Raw genomic sequence first — 18,060 nt, forward strand, 5'->3', positions numbered from 1 at the left:
GAAAATGCTCATTTTATGTCTTCTCACAAAAGCAGCAACGATTAAATGTCTTCAAGTTTACTTAAAAAAATATTATTTTATCTGATACAAATCATGCTTTTTAAAGGTTTTTAGTTAAGAATAGACCAACATTCATACTATATGGGCATGAGTATAGAAACTGCAAACACATGCATATCACTCAGGGAAAATAATTGATTTCAGCTTGTTATTTTTAAATCAAGTAGTGAAAATCCTTAACTGGTTCAGATAAGATACATGTACATAAGTGCAATGAAATTAGAGACTGCTAATGAAAATACTTACAGCTGTAGTAATAGTAAAATAACTTAAAGGAAACCTCAGATTCACAGAGGCATTTCTTTCTGTTTGAAGTTACAAAGCGCCAAGTAGTGTTATAAACAGTACAAAAAACAACAGAGAAGGGCTAACATTAATCCCCTGGTGTCCATGATCACATCATGGCTCCCTATTGCTAGCAATGGAATGCACCCTCACCTCTATGATTCCTGGTATCCAGGGGCTAAAAAGCAAGGCATCATTCTGCTTATCTGGAACAGAATCAGAAGACAATCATAAAAGATGTCTCTGTGTGTTGTCCCATTTTTTTTCTTAAATTTATGGTAAAAAATGAAATTAAAACTTGTGGAGGTGTTTAGTGCTCAGCTCTTGCATATACTGGTAATTACTACTATTAAAACTATGGTAATGTTTAATAACTCCCCAAAGGGCTCAAAAGACTGTGGCAGCAATTGGTTAAGGAAGAAAAAGTTTTCAGTTCAGTCTTCAGGTACCAGTAGCTTCTGTAACAGTCTAGAAAATGATACTCCAAAGATTTTATCCAGTCAATCAGAGGTTGTCCGAGGATTTCAGAAAGTCTATATGCAATGCACTGCACGAGACAGAGGTCAAAATTCAGCTGATCTATCAATTACTGGCTGTTTTGTTGGTGATGCTAAAATAGCCTCGGCTTCTTCATGCATCTAAAAGAAAAAGATAGATGAAATATTAATGTAGTTAGAGATTTTACTAGAAAGACATAATAAAATAGTTTCCTTTAAGACATATCTGAAAGCATTCAGAATATGAAACCCACCCCCAGATGGCACATTTTGGTGCATTCAATTCATCTGAACTCTCCACTTACTTTTAAGAACTGTACATCTTGAAATAGCTCCTGAATGAACCTTCGAGATGGAAGTCAAAATGTACAATGTGCTAACAAGTAGGACACCTCAGAGTAAAGGCATATGTCATCAAATGCTTGGGGATATTTCTCCTTAATTATGATCAACAGGAGAAACAAAAATTTAAAAGTCTTGAACAGATTTCCATCATATTTTTAAAAATTGTTCAATTAAATTTTGACTGTCATAATCAACAAAGTAGAACTCTTCAGTAATAGGCATTAAACATTCTGGATCTGATGAAGCAAGAAAATCAGAACAGATAGCATTATTTTGTACCAAACTGGAATAAATCCATATTAAGAAGATGAAATAGAATATATAATTTGAAAGTTGTACAAAATCTCTGAGATCACTTAGTCTTAAAATAATACAGGGTGTTTCAAAAAGATGGACCCAATTTGAAATCACTATATCTCTGCAACCACCAACCACCCATGAATGAAACTCTTACCACTTGAAAGGGTGATGCATAGAGTTTCAAATGATTACTGCTAGATGCCTCTCCCAGCACACAGTCATTTGCAAGAATGCTTTAAAATTTAGTCCATCTTTTTGAAACACCCTGTAGATGTAGAAAGAGAACAGTACATCAAAGAATAGGCATCCACATGTACAGCAGTAATAAAAAATGCAAAACGCTAACTTAATTATCTGTAAGCATATTTAAAACTAAAATGAATGTTTCTGCATTTTCTTTTAGCAGTCATATGTCAGTTTCCAACATCACTAGCCCAGAAACCTACATTATTTTATTATAACGTGTGGTCCCTGTATTTATATTCCTATATTTTAACATGAGCTTTTCTATAAATCAATTCCAGTAGTTGTACTCTTGCCAAAAGCAGATTCGTGTTTCTTAAGAAGTTGTTTTCAGATTGTTATTCTGGTTATTTGATACATATTATTTGGCACAAAAAAAAAAAAAAACAAAAACAAACATTTATTTTTTTAAAGATGCATGACATACTGGGTATATAATGAAACATCACTGCAGTTGAATTACTGATTGTAAAAACAATGGGGAAGAGAATTAAAGATAGAACAAACATTTCAAAAGCTTTTACATTATGTTCCATCATCCCCAGTAACCCACAAGAATACCTGCTTGCCAATTTTTTGAGAAGTCAGAAAAAAGGTGAAACACTATCTCAGAGATCTTAGAAAATACATGCAACTAAGTGTTGCTAAAACACCTAAAATGTATTTAACTTACCTCAGGAGTCCAGTTTCATGGCCCTTAGTTCCTACTGAACTACTCAAATTGATTACTAAACGTAAGACTTCTTTCCGCAGAAGTATTCTGCACACTGGTGTATCATCTGGGATTGATTTTACTCCTAGAAAAACAAATTAAATGGTATGGAGTTTAAGCAGAATAGTCTTTGATTGTGCTAATCCTATGTCATGTAAGTCTGTTTTAGCATTATATACACACACGGGTACATATTTATGTATGTATAGAAATATTCCCATTAAAATTAAAACAATCATATTATTTTCATTAATTTTATCATGGAAATATTTAAAAAAGGTAAAATAGAATTTCATAAATGCTGTGTGACATTTAGAAAAATCTCTGAGATTCAATTATTGTGCTGTCTCTATCACTAAATTATGTTGCAAACTGGGTGGGGTGATTACCTGCTCTGTTTGTATCAGATACTGGTGAAGTTAGCAACCAGCTACTTTATAAGAAATTATGATAATTCAAAATGTAAAACAGAAGCCTAAAAAATAAATGTCTTTCTCTTTATAGAAATTCAGTATTTTTTTTTAACTAACAACAATATGGCGGAAAAAAAAAAAAGGCAACCAATTTGATTGTAATGCTGCATTTACATTACCTACAAAAATACCACAAAGATAAAGCAGAACAGTTTGAAAGTATGCTATCTGCCACAGTCATTGATAATGCAATTGCCTTCCTGGATAATGAGGGCTTGTGTGTCATTGTTTCTGTTGTTGTCTGTTTGCTTCTTTTTAAATAAAGAGCATTACTTTGTTGCAGTATAAATAAAATATTTTGCCACAATACCTAAAAAAAAACTTTAAGAGTTATAGTCTCTAGTAATCATAAGGCTTTCAAACCTACCTAGTACAAGGTCTGTACTCTTGGTGCTGCTAGCTGAACCACAGTATACTGCATCACTACAGCTTGAAATTCCAGAAAATTTGGAGGAATGCACATCTAAGTGATTGTGTATAGTCTGGCCACACCAGTCAGTATACGGAACGTCTGAAAAAACTGAGACAAACATGATGTTTCATCTTTGTTATTCACACTTTTCCTCACTTCAAATGTTTTCTTATTTTTTAATAATGTTAAGCATGCAAGACACTGATGCACAATGTACGGTAACTAGGAGCATATAAAACAGCTGTAAACTAGATGTTTGATTTTGGACAAATCATACTCAAAATGTTTTAAAATAACCTTTTTGAATCTTATAATAATTGAGTGAAAATAATCAACTCAAGCACTGACAGAAGCCTAAAAAACTCAAATCACATGTAGAGCTCTTATGTAAAACAGAACATGGATATATCAATAACATAATGAAGATGCTCTTGCATATGCACAAGCTTTTTGTTCATATGATTACCATAGGTCTTGCAGAAAGAGCTCTGACTTCATCAACAGAAAGATATGACAAGCAAGATTCTTCTGTGAGGTTTCACTATCCACAGTCTTTGGCATTTTGGGTATAAAGAGATCAATGTAAAATCCAAGCTTTTAATTGTTGTGCAGTTAACAGAACCACAGAAAAACACAGGTCTGAAGGGACTTATGGAGATCACCTAATTCAACCCCTTGCTCAAAGAAGGGCTCACTTAAAAATGAGATCAATTTACACTGCAAAGATTTATGTTTAATTGGAATTTCCATTCCTACAGCACATGTCCGTGGTCTCCTGTCCTTAGGCTTTGTGCTTCTGGCAAGAGCCTGGTTCTGCCTCGCCTGTAATCTCCTCATGCTAATTGAAGAGTACAACTGAGATTTTGTTTGCCATCTCTTCTAGATACTGAACTTGAGTTCAGACTCAGCTTTCTTGGCTATTTCTCACATTTTGTGCATCATCCCCCTTGCCAACAGTGTTGCTACCTGAATGCATAGCACTGTTGTAAAATAGGAAGGATTCCTACTAAGCATAAATTGGAATTTCCATTACGGGATTATCTTTTTATTACAGACATTGTAAAAAGGCAATATAACTGCAAGCTCTGCAGAGGAGGTTAGGAAGAAAATCATTCTGAATCTGATCTGAATCTCAAAATATGAAGAAAGATGACTAAATCCCTGAAGTTATAGCTCAACTTCAGACTCCTCAATCAGATTTCCTTTGTTTTGTTTTATGGTACAGACTTGCTTTAAAGTCAGACTTTTCATTAGTTTGATCACAAACCTCAGTTTTCAGGACATTGATTTGTAAGTACTAAATAAGGTTTTGAATGTTACATTTTGATAAGCTTTTAGAAATATTTAGAACCACTAGAAACAGAAAAGATTAAAATGACCATAGAAATACCATTGGTTACATAGTGAGCTTATTAAGGAGAATTAATTTCAAGGTCAATAGTCAGTAAGGAGGGGAAAACAAACCAAACCAAACCAAAACACCACCACACAAAAAAACCCAAACCAAAGCAACAAAAAAAACCTCAGAGTTTCATCAATGTTAAAGATTAACAAAATTAAATATTTTAATTCAGTTTTATCATACTTTCCCATAAGGAACACTAACCTGTATGACTATATGAAGAATTCACTTTGTTGTTAGGCTGATAATCCAGTATTTGAATGCAGACACAGTAAAGGCAGTTCTCATATGTGTGCTCCTGTAGCCCTGTATCCTCTGTATTTTCTAAAAACTGAGAAGCATCTGAATGGCTGGTATTCATTATTTCTGTGAGACTGATCTGCTGTTGAAGCATCTGAAAATGACTTTTGACAACATCACTTGTACCTGATGGAAGACCTGTAGATAAGCAGACATCAGAAAAAACAAAAGCATACAACCAAGAGTTAATAAAACATTATTTCAATTAAATTACCCCTTTTAAGGCTGGGGGGTGTGTGTGTGAAGATCTAGAAACTTTTTTGAATGGTTAATCTCCCAAGATTTGTTAGCATTTGGGAAATAAACATCACATTTTAGTCCTGGCTTATCAAATATAACAAGAACATTGCAAAGGACAGAACTCAACCTCTGAACACACATACTGTAAGAAGATACGTGGTAAATCCTGACATTCTATCAAGATTAGTAATAGTTATACCCATGTAACATTAATATGTTACGAATTTTCATAGCATCAAACAAGATTAGTACAACAATATACCAGATGTATAAATGGCATATGCACCAATGAAAACAAACACAATTAAAAAACTGTATCTTAGTGCCTGTAATAGGATGGAACTAGACTCAACAATGCAGAAACAAGTCGAAGACACTTTAGTGGCATGCTCTTCCCTGGGTGGAAAATATCAACAAATACAATTTTGAACAGGCATTACTTTACACTGAAACTTAGTAAACTACAGAAACACACTTTCAAGAAAGTCATATTTATATATTACATTAACAACACAAAAGAAAAAAAAAATCAGTAAGATGTGTCTATTTGGACATTCAAAGTGCCAGTTCCAGTTAAGTAAAAGTTAAATAAAGTTCCAGTTAACTAAGAAGAAAGACAACATCTATCCTATACTACTTTGGGGCCAGTATCAATGTTTCTTTTTCAGTTGTTCTACTGAAAAGATAAAAATTGATGCCCTACAGATTTCTAACTCCTCTGGAATAAAAAGAAAGTGCATTTCAGAACAAGCCTGGTATTACAGAGCACTTGCAATTTTCTTGTACCATGTTCTATCACCTCCACTGATCAACTGTCACAGAAACATCAAAGATACATAGACTTTCTTTCTTAGTTTATTAGAGCTGGATCAAGCTTTGAAGCAACACTGCATTATCTTGAACTTCATAAAACAGGGAATTAATAGCCCAGTATCCCGAATTCAGAACACAGATCTCAAAAATTAACAGCTAAAAATAACATTTTCTATAAAGAAAAAAATCATCAAATAAAACTCAACACCCCACCCAATGTACAAACAATAGGAAGGTACAAAAGAGGAACAAAACCAATACCTTCTGCATCAGGTACAAAGACCCTAGCTCCATGGTCATCAAATGGAGGCGTGGTTTGCTTCTAGAAATATGGAGTTTCCTTTACCTGGAATATTCAAGTGAAACTTAAAATTAGCACAGGTGATAATTATATACAAAGGAAAAATAGATTTATTTTTTTTTTTTAGGAAATAAAGTGTTGTCAATTTTTTCCTTCAGGAAAAAGATCTAATTGGAGGAAGAAATTAAGAATGGGCTCCTGAGTAGTAAAAAAAGCCAATGAGAAAAATATACTTTTGTGAACGAACATTTATTAAGCAAACTTATGAACAGTCAGTAAATGGTAAAACATAGTGCTGACGGGCTGTAAGGAAACCAGTGACCCAGAAATGGCTATCAATGATCTGTCCATGATCACTCTATGTCACTTGAGACCTTGGGAAAGTAGAACAAAACCACCCAGGACACCTAAAATGTTGCCTGTAAGATGTTGCAGAATTGAGACGTGTCTCAACTCTACAGAGTTGAGAGAAAAGTGAGGCAACATAAACATGCCATAAAGACTGTGGAGGATAACTAAAATAGTCATTTCATAAAGGGGAAATAGGAGCAGGTATGATGGAAAATCTTGCCTTTGCTCTAGCTTTAGTCATTTTTTGAGATTAGTAAGCAAGGAATTTAGGTTTGAAAAGCAAAGACTAAGTGACCTAAAGATAAGGAAGCCAGTGATTTACCTTTCACATAGATCATGTCTTATTTTTGATAATTAGGTAACAGAATATTAAACATTGTGATGCATCAATTTGCTAGATGAGAATGTATTTTAACTAAATAGAGAGAGGAAGGTAATCGATGAGATACTTAAGATACCCTGTTTTAATTTAAATATATCTGTGAGGTTAAGACAATATAATTTAATGCTATGATAATAGATATACAAAGAAAGTAATATCAAATCGAGATTACAGTAGCAGAAATCGTGGTAGCAGTAAGTTTACTATAGGATTATGCACATAATTTATGGTTGACCAATGAACATATCAATTAGTTGGCTTAAGAGATAGTAACAAATGTCCACAGACTATGCTAATTTTAGTATAAAAGCTAACTGTTCACTAAAAATCATATGACAATGCATTTATGCTACCACTATTTAACACACTGCTAACCTAGTCTGTGTCATTGTTTGTCTAATAATACAAAACAGACTAGCACTTTTCTGTAAACAGGGTTAGAAAAGTAACTCTTGTTCTCCAAAATGCATTCCTTGAAAGTACCACATCTGTTTTCCTAATTTCTGTAGATCTAATCTATTCTGATGATAATGCAACAGTTAACTACCTTCCAGTATGAAAATGCAAATGAATCCATTAAGTTATCATATACATACCTGAAATATTTCATTGATATCCACTGGGAGAGCAAGGCCAATGTAATCATCAGAGCTACCATACATAGCATTAGAAACCATGGAGCGAACAGAGGAGGAATGCTGAAGTGTGTTTTGGTTAACAGGACTTAATAAATCTTCTTTATCTAATGAAGCATAACTTAAAGCTTTCATGAACCTGTAACATTGAAATAATAAATCATAATCTGGGCAAATCTCTCATTCTGGCACATTACAAGTAAGAAGGACTGCTGACACAAAGATTATCCTCATCTTCCCATAGTAGAACCCAGAGCTTGTTACTCTGTCAAATTATAGCTATAGGGTCACTGCTTTTGTTCTGCCTCATGTTGTATTGCATGGTTTTGCAGTTCCTTGGGTAAAAATGTGTGATTTTTTTTTTTTTTTTGAAAGTCCTGGGACAGGGACTTGAAAGATATCAGGATGGAACTTCTGGTTAAGGGGTTGCCAACCCTATAAAAACACAATTTTTCTCCAACTTACCAGGCTTCAAAGATTTATAGCCCAGACAGTCAGTAAAGATTTTAGGCTTTTAAACTGATAACACAGAGCTTGAGCCTGCTAGGTACCACAGATGTGAGCAAGGAACTTTTTTTTCCTGTATTCTAAAGGAGCCACCCACTAGGTCACCAAAACACAGAAGAAGAATTTGCTCAACATGAACAGACAAACAACAAACTTGAACCTGCACAGCAAACATAGCCGACTGTGACAAGCAGCCTGAGGAACAAAGAAAGAAATAGGTTGGGAAAGAAGACAGGAAAGAGAAGGCTGGAGAACAAGTCCTCAGTGCTGATCAGAGTCCTAATGATGGAAATCTCTCATTTGGCAATCTCTGATTTTACTTCTCATTGAAGATAAAAACCTATGAATCATTTCTGCTAATCAATCTAAGCAGATGGTCTATGCAGTGGACACTCCTTAGGAACAGTAAATTTTTATTGTATTACTGCAAGTTATTATACATTGGACTTTCTCTGCCTTAGAAATAATTTTCTATCATTTTTTTTGATGGGCAATTAAAATGTCTTCTCATGCATAAAAGCTTAATAGATTTATACTGAAAGAAAAATAAATTATTATGGTTTGACTATGTGTTGTTCAAGACATTATTATGCAATGGGAAGGTGCAGAACATGGATCATGGGACATTGACAGTTTCCTTGCTACTAATTCCTACCAAAGCTAATTATAGCAGCAGTGGACTTGCAATAAAACTCAAGCCATACTTCAAAACCCAGAGTTACCAATTGCATTAGTTATTTCATAATAAAGAATTCTATAATTACTCTCAATATAAAGACATAAGTATTAATCCTAAACATTTGCTCCTACTTCTCTTGGAAAAGTTAACAGATATATCATTAGTAGTAAAAAACACTGATAAGTTTTCATGAAATCATATCTGCAGATGATGGAGCGAGAGTCACGATCAGGATTTGAGACATGCATCTTATCATTTTTGGTTGGTCTTTAAAGACAGAGATGGAAAATTTAGCCTCACAAAATAATTGTGGAAAGAAATAAGCTTTTCAACCTTTTGAATGAATGGAACAACTAGAAACATCACTGAAGTCAACTTATAGCCGCTACTTGCTACGAACACCTGAATTTGTGAATAAAGCATGAATCAAAGAAAATTTTCTGAAGACTAAGAAGAATGGCCTTAGAAGACAAAAAAGGACAGAATATCTTTCCAATTCATTACTTAAACTGCAGTTAAAGACAATTTTTAACTGGAAGTAGTAGCATACTCTGAAATTAAAAGGATCACAATTATTCAGTGGAGACACTCACCTGTAACCAGTCAGAAAAATACATATACTAGTTAAATCATAGCCTTTCCAATCAATTATATCAGCATCCAAGACAATCTGTCAATCTTTTGTAATATGAACATCTGCAATTTTTTAACCTTCACAGAGATACAAACACTCCAGTAATTTCGGTTCAATGTTAAATAGGTCAGCTCAAATCCTTGCCCCTAACCACCGATACAAGAGATCATGAACAGCTAAGCATCAGGAATACTGTTAGTATTACACTGCATGCTGAGTCTCAGGATGAAAGTCCACTGCAGAGAGGCTGCTTTGTATATCAAGGACATGACTGCAAGGAACGGTACAGCATGACTATAGCCACAACAGAATCTGTACTGTCACTGAAGTGACAATGATTTGTTCCTGCATTACCACAGGTAGCCAGTGACAGCAAGGAACAGCACTTCTGATTTCCAGGATGGTGTAGCTTAACTACTGAATCATCCTTAAATTTAATCAGCACACTCAGTCTAGTTCTAACTTAACTGTTCAGGAAACAAAATTTATCTTTTATGGCATCTTTCCAGAATAATGTGAAAAATATAAAAAAAATAATGCTCTCAATCAGGAAGGAAACTAGTAGTAACAGGCACTATAGACACTCAACTGGGTATGTGGATTGAAATTCAGGGACTAGGCATTTGCTCTTCTGTGCAGTAAGGAAGTGACTAATGTGCTGGTAACTTCTCCCGAGAGAGAGACAAAGTTGTTAAGCACTGACTGTAGCTGCTGGGAACAGTGTCAGTGTCATGAGCTAGATATATAACTATCCAATTAGTCTTCAGAAGACTCAAAAATAGAGAGGTGACACTGCAATCTAAAAATAAACCCTATGAGTAAAATCTTTGCTCTGTTGTAGCTAAGAAGTCAAACTCACATTCATATCAGTGGTACCAGTATCTCACCATTGGCCTCAGTGCCACAGTGAACAGTAGTATAGCATATTGGCAGGAGTCCCTGTCCTAAAACCTCACCAAGTGATATTGAGAAAATTCTCTTCTGAAATTCAGCTCTGACTGCATGAGCAATTCTGTGTGACTGTAACTTTAGTAATGTTAGCAGTCCAATTGCATTTAAATATTAATAAAAAATAACAGGAAGTAAATGTGATAGAAGGAAACATATTCCTTTGTCTCTAACAGCATTAAAGGGACTGAGGACAGCTATCAAAGCTGGGTTTCTCTGACAGCATTTACAAAGTTCAGACCTCATAGCTTATTATCCTAATATTGGTACTGCTTTCAGCAAAGTTATAGAATCATCCTGCAACAACTGTCACTTTTAGATGAAGTTGGAAAAAAAGTATTAGAAAGTGTGGAATAATTACTGAGGGGGTAAACTATTTAAACTAATTATCAAGGATACACTTATTGAGAATAAAGCTATATCCACGTCTTCAGCATATAAGGCAGCTGTGCAGCAGGGAAGAAATCTGCTCTGCATGGTTCCCCCCTCCATCTGGCCTGCATTCTTGGATAGTCATGTACAGGGAAGCTCAGTGTGCTGGCCGTAAGAAGTACGGGGGAGTGAAGCAGTGTGGAGATGCCGTGGCCAGGCCCTGTGTATAAGGCAGGTACAGGAACCAGATGGCATAGCTGCTGCCAATTTTAAAAGATAAATGCTCCATTCCATCAAAAATGCTAATTACTGAGCCAGCAAATGTGTCAAAATTTGTCCTGTGGATGAACTTTGCTCAGTATAATCTCATTATAATACCAAAACACACCTCCACCTCAAAAGAAATTTGCCTCCATCATGCCCCTCTGCTTCCTTGAGCAAGCGCTGTGAAATTCTTACCTTAAAAATCGAATCGAGAGTTTTTACACCAATCAATGACAAAGGTATGTATGACTAGAGTCACTCAAGCTCCACCTAAATGTACAAAATTGTATAAAATACACTAACAATAGAGGAAAGTTAGGGAAGGCACCATCACTGACTGAGAAGAGAAGAGCATAATAGACTTCTGGGACCAGTTGATGGGCTGAGCTTTTGGGTAAGATTTACGCACTTAGTTATACCAAATGTTTCCCTGGGACACTTAGACTTCAAGCTTGTATTTGTAATCACATTAATAGTGCTGTATAGTCATTTCAGAATTTATATATATTTGGTACCAATATGTATTTCTTGCAACTAAAGTATACTTTTGCAACTAAAGTGTGTTTTTGCAGACAGTGTATTTTATCAATGGCATCTAAAATAATTTCTCATTGGATGTGCTCAGACTTATAGTATATATTATACTATTCATGAACCTGTGCAAGCCACGACTTGATCCTGCACTATTAGTGAATCCAAAATCGTGTGAATTCAACATTACACTGGTTCGGCTGTTGAGCATGATCAGACTTACAGTGCCGACTTGAGGTTATTGATGTAATTGGGCATCACTCAGGAGTTCAGCTCAGTCACACCCAGCCCCCCGAGAAAATACTGAGGACAAGCTGGAATGCAAGGGAGCTTAACTTTTGCTAAATTAACCCTCTTAATGCAACAGAAAGATACATTTCTTATTTAATTCCTCTTACAGCTTTGAAGTAAGAAACAAGCATATAAAAATCTCTTACCGGCTTGGGGTCAGGCGAGAATCCAGGCTGCCAGACTTCATGGTAATAGTGTCAGTAAACAGCGCATCTTTTACTGGAGATGCTAGGGCTTCTGAATGAGACAGTGAAGGATGCATTCTGTGTTGTTGTAAGCATTTTAGTGTAGCATAGCCAAAGGCATCTCGAGAACTTGTGTAGCTAAAGTTATAGTCAGCAAGACTTTTTATTGTAGCAAGAAAAGGAGCCTTAAGAGACTGGGCTCTTTGGGGAAGTGTATGAGAAGATCCTGGCAGTACTAGGGATACAGAGTTGGATTTTGAGAGAGGCAGGCAGTTAGACTGTTATGTTGAACAGTGACTTGATTTAACTGTTTTTGTGCTTACCACAGTACTCAAACTTCCACAGTCAGTATCTACATTTGTAGTGTCCACACCTACAGTGTTTTCATGGTGAATTTCATTTCCAAGACCTTTCGACAGCTTCAGATCATTTTCTCCAATACTTGGGGTACTATCAGTATCTTCCATGTGCTTACTTCTGACAAAAGAAGTTTCTAATCGTAAAGCCTGGATTTTAGGAACTCTGAAAACAGGGTTGAATTCATCCCCAGCAGGAAAATCTACGCTATTCAAAGGTTCTGTTACAGTATGATTTCGCCTCAGGCCTGATTTACTGTCAGATGTCAGCTTTCCTCCTTTTGGATCACTGCTACTTCTATGTTTTTTATTAGCTAGAGTAAGAGAGTTTAGAATGCGATTTTTCACAAGTCTACTAGAAGAAAAGAAAGGAAAGGGACTATGGTCTTTATCCTTTGAAGGTCCAGGTCTATAATAAAATATTTGTTCTGCATCTCCAGTGATATCTAGGAAGAAAGTACTAGTGGATGTGCTACCAAAACGGTCATCCTCCATGATGAACATACCTGAAATTATATGAGACTTTGTCACTGAAAATGGATGTTTCTTCAAAGTCTATAAACTATGTTGCAAAAAAGTAAGCAAGTAAGCAATTCTATAAACCTAAACTGGGAGACTGTGTTTTACCACAATTTTAATTCAACATTTTTTTCTGCAGAACTTAGTACTATAAATTAAGTATCTTCAGGACTACCTGAGCTAAAGATCTCATTGTTTCAAAAGAAAAGCCATGCTATCTTATTTCAGTGTATATTTCTGGATTTAAATTCCAAATGCCAATAATAAAACTAAAATATATTAGATACACAAAATATACAGCAATAGTGTATATATGTCTGTGTATACACAGAATATATATTTGAAATATTCCCTTATTTCTTTGAGGACAAACAAATAAATGTATCTTTATACCTAAAGCATGGAGATTTCTGCAGGATGCTATAGCAATCTGCCATAACTTGACATAAAAAATAGTAGCTTACTCTAATGTTAAAATTTCTTATTTCTACAACAAATATAAATTTAGGACACTGTTCTCTTCTGTCTCACTTGATTATGTCCCTCTGAATGCATATAACTGTCCCCTGGCTTGCACTCTTTCTTGCAATAGCACCTGTAAACTATTTGCCTGAAACTCATCCTGCCAAAAAGTCAGTAAGAACACCAAAATGCTGCTTTGTGGTGGATTTTTTATGTTGTTGTTGCTTGTTTGTTTGAGGGTTTTTTATGTTTGTTTGTTTGGGTTTTGTTGTTGTTACTTACTTGAAGGTGTAGATTCGCTTTCACTGTTATGCCTAGAACTGGTAGACTCAGAGTTCAAGCTAAGAGTACTGGGTACAGAAGAAAGTTCATTGCAGAGCTGCTCCATGTCATCAGGGACCAATGGCCAAGGCTGTCTATGACTGTGTCTCACTGCATCCCAGTTATGGTGCTTCAAAATGTCACATCCTTGTTTAGTTTTGGCTATTAGACCAAGCGCGTAGACACAGGTTCTATATTTAATATATATATAGAAAAAAAGCAACAATAATAGCATCTAATTTAACAAAACTTTTTTCTCTCTTGAAAGGAAACAATTTCAAAAAACAATTCAGCAGAAACTTCACAAAACGGCCAAATAGCTTTTTGTTCCTCATTTTTATTTGTAAATCAATGGAAGCTGAAGAAATGCAGTAAAATACCTGAAAACTATTAAAACATTAATGCAGTAGCAGTATTAGGCAAAAGACTATGCTTTCTTTTAAATATTCAAAAAGATACTGAATAAAAATGATAGAATAATAAATTGATTCTAACGGAAATATAAGTACCAAATATTTTAACTGTGTTTTAAAAAAGGAAAAAGTAGTATGTATCTTTGTTTCATAGGTTTCATTTGCTTACTGCATGTTCTTTTAGACTTCCCATGCAATTCTGAGATTGTATAGGACTGAGACTGATCAATGTTCTTTAATAACCGATTTCCAAGTAAGTGGTAAAACTATATTCTCATAAATTAGATAATGCTATTTGAAACCCTACTGGAACTAACGTCTGTATATTTTATGTATAAATAAGATACACATACCCTCTAACGGAGAGAACCTCACAATGTTGTGCAAGAGCCATTATGTTGGGAATTACATTCTCCTCTTGAAGCAAGTTAAGACCCCAATTTGATGATCCAATATTGCCCTGGAATAAAACAGTTTGTCAAATATGTTTTGATTTTGATGTGATCGATAACACTATCGGTGTAAAGTTTTTGACATTATTGTTTGTTGGTGGTATGGTTTCGAGCCATATCTTCTCAAAGCAATGTGAGATTTGAACACCCTTTTTGGCATTTCCTAGTCATGCAAATCCAAAAAAGGACTCAGGACACTCCGTATAATACCTAAAACTGGTCACAGTTAACTACTACATATTCCTCATTTTACCAGTTCTACTACAGCCAGCAGTATGATTTTGAATTACTCATTTTACATTCTTCTTAAACAGGCATTTTATTACATACCTACAATATCTTCCAGTAAGAGTCACCTTGGACAAATGTTCCAAAGTAAACTTTGGGGAAGACAAGAACGAGGCAGACAAACAGTTGAGGTGGCAAAGCAACTTGAGAAGTGTAGCTTGGATAGGCATAAACACTAGGTTTTCCCCATATTATGCCAACTACCAGGGATGTATATATTCACACACATCAACAGTGGCAGCCAACTTTCTTCCAGAAAAACTGAATTTTGGAACACCACAGTAAATATATTAAAAATAGACCACAGCAAGTGGTAACCACTGGTTCCATAGTAATACTGTTGCTACATGTGTCAATCTGTTCTTTTTATTTGGTTTAAAACAAACAAACAAAAACTAAAAAAAAAAAACCAAAAAAAACCAAAAAAACCCCACCCCCACCAAATTAAAAACAAACAAACAAAACCCCCACAACCAACAAAAACCCCAAACAAACAAAAAACAAAACAAACAAACAAACAAAGACAGACAAAGCAACTATTAAAAGACTCAGAAAAAAAACAAGTGCAGTGAACAATTTTCATCTGAAAGTCCAATACTTTCCCCTAACTTGGAAAGTCACACACATTTTATGAAAAAAACCCTAAATAATGATTTTTTAAGCCATTTTGCTCAGTTGTTTCAGAATCGAGTCATAACAGAACTCAAACAGCAGCAAAAAGACTGTAAATGTATTACTAACCAAGGCCCAAAGGACTGCTTTCAACTGCTTAATTCCTTCCCACTTATCCAGCATTGGGGAATGAACAGTGTAACTTAGATCTGTAACAATATTCTGGAGGAGAAAAAACAGAAGAAAAAACATACTCAGCTGAAAATGAAAAGGAGGAGACCTCAGTAAAACAGTTTATCTTGCAGTTTTAATAAAGGTAAAGTGCTAATTTAAAGTACGTACCCTAAAATAAAATAGTGGTAGTTTTATCATAATAATCAATAATAACCATAAATTAACAGCATGGTAAAGCAAGTAGAATAATTAACGTTATCACTGACTGCATTGGGACAATTCATATTTTATTAAGATAACATTCATCAAATGAACATGCTACAATATATAAGCTTTCTCTTGAACTTTTTGATTATTATATACAATTCATTATATCATCTTGCAAACTCATGTTAAAAGTCAATTTATTTATGCAACTATGAATTAGCATAGGGTTTGTTTTCTTAGCTCTTCAGGATATTAGAAAGAATTTATCCCTTCATCTCCATGTTTTTGTACACATAAAAGGATAGGCACAGTTTTACTTGTCAATATATAATTCACTCATACACAGACTAAAAAATTATTTCTATTGTTGAGTTGCTTTCCGTTCTAAGTTTTGGCTAGCCATTTTAAGAAAAACGTTGCAAAGTATTTCTCTGATATTTCAGTTGTCAGGAAGGAATTTTACATGAGACTAGATGGCAAAGACTGTCTTCACAACTTTTTTGCCCCATGTAACTTGAGACTTTCATAATCTACTTATTTTGCAATGACTGTTTAAATGCCGTATCTTTTAAAACATATTTAAAAAGAGTTACAATATTATTTAAAAATCTTATAAATAGTTATTATCCTCACCTGAGACTCCAATAAATGGCAGCCTGTTTTATGCTGCACCAATTGGCTATAAAGGTGAACATGTGGTCACTGTAATCTGGTAGAAAAAGAAATCATATATTTTCTCAGAAACTCTGAAATTTTCTTTAAAAATAAATGATACTGCAGTGTAATGCAATGAGTTACTCTTGAGTTTTTTTCAAAGAGGATTCTTTTGGAGTGTTTACCTTTGGTTGCTTCGACGAACATAGTTATCACCATCAACAGGTTTGCGATAAGTTGTAAGTGCTTCATTAAGTTGTTCTTCAATCAATTCAACATATTTTAAGTTATATTCCTAAAAGACAACAAAGGTTGACAAAATACACTTAGTTGGTTAATATTTTTATAGCATGATACTTTATAATGAAGGAACAATTGAAGTGCTCCTTAAGGAAGGCTGAATTTCTTTATGATTTGAAAGTGAGGCTCACCAAAACTATTGCACTTCATACATAAAATGAGTTTGCAGAGTCAACAACTGATTTCATAATTATTCCAATGAATTTGTTAAAAAAGGAAGGAAAAAAATATTTCACATCTGACTAACACAAATAATCTCAACAGACCACCACACATTTCAGTATCCCTAGAGGGGACACCTTATAAATTAGTAAAAAAAAATGCCTGAAAGCCAAGATAAATGAGATCAAGCACTTATAATCAATTATAAAAACAAAAAAGGTATGAAGAGTTTTAATCTAGTAACAAGGACACATTTTACTTAATTGTTCTTATGTTCCTATTTACTTCCTACACCACTTGGACACTCACAAGTCTATGGGGCCAGATGGGATCCACCCAAGGGTTCTGAGGGAGTTGGCTGAGCTGCTCACCAAGCCACTCTCAAAATATTTATCAGCAGTCTAGGCTAACTGAGGAGGTTCCAGCTGAGTGGAGGTTAGCAAATCATAGAACAGCTTGGGTTGGAAGGGACCTTAAAAGGTCATCTATTCCAACTCCCCTGCAATGAGCAGGGACCCCTTACATCCAGAAGGAGGATCTGGGGAACTACAGGCCTGTTAGTCTGACCTCGGTGCCAGGAAAAATTATAGAGATCATCATCTTGAGTGCCATCATGTGGCATACAGGACAATCAAGAGATCAGGCCCAGTCAGCATGGGTTTATGAAAGGCAAGTCCTGCTTGACCAACCTGATCTCCTATGACAAGGTGATCCGCTTAATGGATGAGGGAAAGGCTGCAGATATTGTGTACCTAGAATTTAGTAAAGCCTTTGACGCTGTTTCCCACAGCATTCTCCTGGAGAAAATGGCTGCTCATGGATCGTATGAGTGTACTCTTTGCTGGGTAAAAGACTGGTTGGATGGCTGGGCCCAAGGAGTTGTGGTGAATGGAGTTAAATCCAGTTGGTGGCCAGTCACGAGTGGTGTTCTCCAGGGCTCAATATTGGGGTCAGTTCTCTTTAATATATTTATAAATG

General features: G+C 35.0%; 1 pseudogene across 1 annotated transcript in view; it reads right to left on the bottom strand.

The window, feature by feature from the left end:
- Positions 1–908: 908 nt before the first annotated feature.
- The window catches only part of LOC308051484 (rapamycin-insensitive companion of mTOR-like), a 99,988-nt pseudogene continuing 82,836 nt past the window's right edge, over positions 909–18,060 (bottom strand). Inside the window, exons 24-36 of the transcript in view lie at positions 16,806–16,915; positions 16,600–16,675; positions 15,715–15,807; positions 14,587–14,693; positions 13,782–14,011; positions 12,124–13,024; positions 7,713–7,890; positions 6,344–6,428; positions 4,934–5,167; positions 3,283–3,435; positions 2,404–2,527; positions 1,148–1,286; positions 909–983 (exon numbers count right to left, since the gene is read on the bottom strand). The product of the transcript in view is annotated as a rapamycin-insensitive companion of mTOR-like (transcript). The remainder of the gene's footprint in view (positions 984–1,147; positions 1,287–2,403; positions 2,528–3,282; positions 3,436–4,933; positions 5,168–6,343; positions 6,429–7,712; positions 7,891–12,123; positions 13,025–13,781; positions 14,012–14,586; positions 14,694–15,714; positions 15,808–16,599; positions 16,676–16,805; positions 16,916–18,060) is intronic.

This window comes from Nesoenas mayeri, assembly GCF_963082525.1.
Source record: "Nesoenas mayeri genome assembly, chromosome: W".
Classification (NCBI taxonomy): Eukaryota; Metazoa; Chordata; class Aves; order Columbiformes; family Columbidae; genus Nesoenas; species Nesoenas mayeri.